A 3248-nucleotide genomic window follows, 5' to 3' on the forward strand; every position below is an offset into this window, starting at 1 on the left:
CTCTCTATCTCACAATGATATGTGTGGCCCCACTTGTCAGGAGTAACCAAGCGAATAATTTTACAGGAAAATAAGAACGCTGTTGGGATCAAGTGGGCCCCATACTTTATTGTAGTGAGATAGAGGGAGAGCTGGCATGTTGATTCATAGGTATTTATGTCATTATAACATGGCAAAAAAGATTTGAGATCACAATAATGGTGTTTAGTGGCATTTTTGAGTATGTGTCTAATGAAGCGATGGCATTTTTGAGCAGTTGAAATTTCTAATGATAAAACTGAGCAGTGGAACACAACCAGTGACATAACTGATAAAAACCCTACTTTTGCTTTTTGTTGACATGTCCGTGTGCAAACAAACAAGCCTCAGAAACCGTACCGAACAAGCACATCCGTCCGTAGACGAAACCGTACTCGCTCCCACAAGCGAGCTGGGCCTGTAGTAGGTTACAGGCCCACGTAGCGCGCGTGCGACTTCCTCAACGGCAAAACCAACGGCTACTATAGTCTCGTTCTCTCCGGACGCGTGAGACAACGGTCATATTACCGTTGTACTCTCCTCCTAGTCCAACCCCGACTCCCAGCGTCGTTCAAATCCTTTAAAGCCGCCTCCCATCTCTCTCCTCCCCCACCCCCGATTGCTGCCGCCGCCGCCTTCCCTCCTCTCCTCGCGTCTCTCAGCCTCAGCGACGTGCGTGAAGCAGCGCCCCCGTCTCGTCGTCTCCGCGCGCAAGAACCACCCAGCGATGGAGACGCCGCTGTCCACCAGGCGGATCACCCGCTCGCTCGCCGCCGCATCCGCCCGTGAGTTTCCCCTCCCCTCCTCGATCGACCGCAATTCCCTTGCTCCCTCCAAGATCGCTTATGGATTCCGTCGTGATAATTCTACTCGGAAATCCGTTTGCTGACCGCAGTTCTTGGATTCGATTCTTCCCCTGCAGAGAAGAGCGCCGCCGCCGCCGCCGCGGATGTGACCTGCAGCAGATCCAAGAAGGCCGCCGCCAAGGGAGGAGACGCTCCGCGCCCCGCGCTGCACGACATCACCAACGATTCCCCCATCGTTGGCCTCGCCGCCGGCGGCCTCGTCCACGCCGCCGACAGGACACCACAGGCCTCCACCGCTGGCGCCAAGAACCGCCCCAGGCCCCGCTGCACGCCCGGTTCTGGCGAGGCGCTGCTGCGCGGCCAGGTCAAGACGCTCCTGCAGAAGGTCGACGAGGAGGGCGCTGCCGCCGCCGTCATCAGGCCGGTCCGCATCCACGCGCTGCTCGGCGTCACCAGATCGCCGGCACAGCTCCTCGCGCCCACGCCGTTCAACACGCCGCAGCTCTGGGCCGAGTCCGCCGCCCGTGGGGAGTCCGCCCTGCCTGATGGCCGGACCGTGCTGCCCTGCGTCCTGGAGCAGGAGGAACTGATTCCTAAGCTGCAGGTACCGATCTCCGTCCTAACTCCGTGAACAACTCAAAGATCGATTTTGTCAATTTCTGTTTTGCTTCTTACTCAAAGATCAAACCTTGCATTGTATTGATCATCACTTGTTGAGCTGCGCATGATATAGCAATTCTGTAAAATTAACCCACCATGTGTTTGCATCATAGTGGTTTGCATAGCCCGACCCCTTGTGTTTTATTTCTGAGTAGCATAGCCTGGTACATGATACCCAACGATAGGCAGACCAAAGATGTTTATTGTGTCCTACAGCACTTCATAAATTTTTATGCAGACCCTTGCTGCGCTAGTAATCTGCACAATTTGCAGCATCTGGCCTGCTATGAATGTCGATGCCTATTCTTTGTGCCGTCAGCTTTATTGTTGCATCTGGGCCTGAGCTTCGTTGCCACTCCTGTTTTTGTGCAGGCCATTGCTGATCCCCCGCCCAACCGTGCGCTGGTGTTCGACGACTCCCCAGGGAAATCGGACCAGTCCACCGATGGATCATCCCTGACATTCCACGTGAGCAGCAGCGACAGATCAGCTGACGACGACAGCTCGTCGGTTTGGTCCATCCAGGTCAATGTCAGCTCCGAGGAGAAGGAGGAGATGGGTGTTGACACCATGGGAGAGCTGGAAGAAGAGTACAATACCGAGGAGGAGCCGGAAGGAGAGTACTACACCGAGGAGGAGGACTGGGAAGACGGTGATGATGATAGCGAGTGCTTTGATGATCTGTGCGAGGGGATGAGCAAGATGTCGGTGTTGGAGGCGGAGGAGAAGAAGAAGGTTGTTGCCGGCGTTCGAGGGCAGGCACACCCGGTTCGTCTACAACAGCGACGAGGAGATCGTGGAGAGGAAGGAGGTGGAGAACGCGGCAGCGGAGCACGGCGCACTGCTGAGGGGCCTGCCGGTGCCGGAGGGGAAGCATCTCCGGTTCCACGACGATGATGACGAGGAGGAGTAAGCAGGCCTGCATGAGTTGATGGTGATGGGTATGGGTTTACGTTGATGGGATACAGTAGTGCGGTTGTCGCTCCCTGACACCAACCAAGCAACACATTCTTTTGGTTTGGACTTTGGACAGGCTATCTTTTATGCTTTTTTTGGATTTGATTTGTTATTGCTGGTTCCAGTTATTCTGAGGGCATCGATGTTATTGCTGGTTCAGTTAGTGCAACATATCTCAAGTTGTACTGAATAATTCAATGCTCTCATTGTAGTTCATGCTCATTCTGTGTGCAGTTTTCAGTTCATGCTCATTCTGTGTATTCAGTTTTCACTTTATTCTTTTGATAAATCAGCTAAGATCCAATACATACAGGCATGCTTCAGTTCTGTTGGTAATTCTTTGGGGCATTTGCCATCTCAAATTCTCAATCATTGACACTGAATATGCAACATGACGTTCTCATTTCGAGCTTTTCAGGTTACTGTTCGATCCCAATCTCAAATGGACTGCCTCGATCCCAATCGCACACACCATATGTGAAAATTACCGATTACAAATTGTGGACATGAAAAATACAAGAAGCAAGTGAAGTCCGAGTAGAAAACTTTCACCATCGAGGACATAAAAATATACCTCCAAGCACAATAATAGTTCAAGAATATCCAGAAAATTATGGACCAAAAGGAACTGCCATTTTTCCAGGAGCACCCACAATTTATTGGTATCACGTTTTCTTTTGTGAAAATAGTCCCCGATCTAAAGTGCAAAAGATCCCTAAAAGTAACAAAAATCATGGTCGAGTTTATGACAGAGACAACTCACTGGAGCGAGCCAAAGGCGCGTCGTCATCATCGTCCCTCCCTCAC

The 3248-nt window shown here is 51.9% G+C and overlaps 1 non-coding gene across 1 annotated transcript; it reads left to right on the forward strand.

Annotated features, from left to right (window-relative positions):
• Positions 1–610: 610 nt before the first annotated feature.
• Positions 611–2663, forward strand: LOC125533429 (uncharacterized). The gene is made up of 3 exons (XR_015602396.1): positions 611–803; positions 941–1428; positions 1857–2663. It is a non-coding gene; the product is annotated as an uncharacterized LOC125533429 (transcript).
• Positions 2664–3248: the final 585 nt, after the last annotated feature.

This window comes from Triticum urartu, chromosome 1A (genome assembly GCF_056163025.1).
Source record: "Triticum urartu cultivar PI428250 chromosome 1A, HENAU_Tu73, whole genome shotgun sequence".
Lineage (NCBI taxonomy): Eukaryota > Viridiplantae > Streptophyta > Magnoliopsida > Poales > Poaceae > Triticum > Triticum urartu.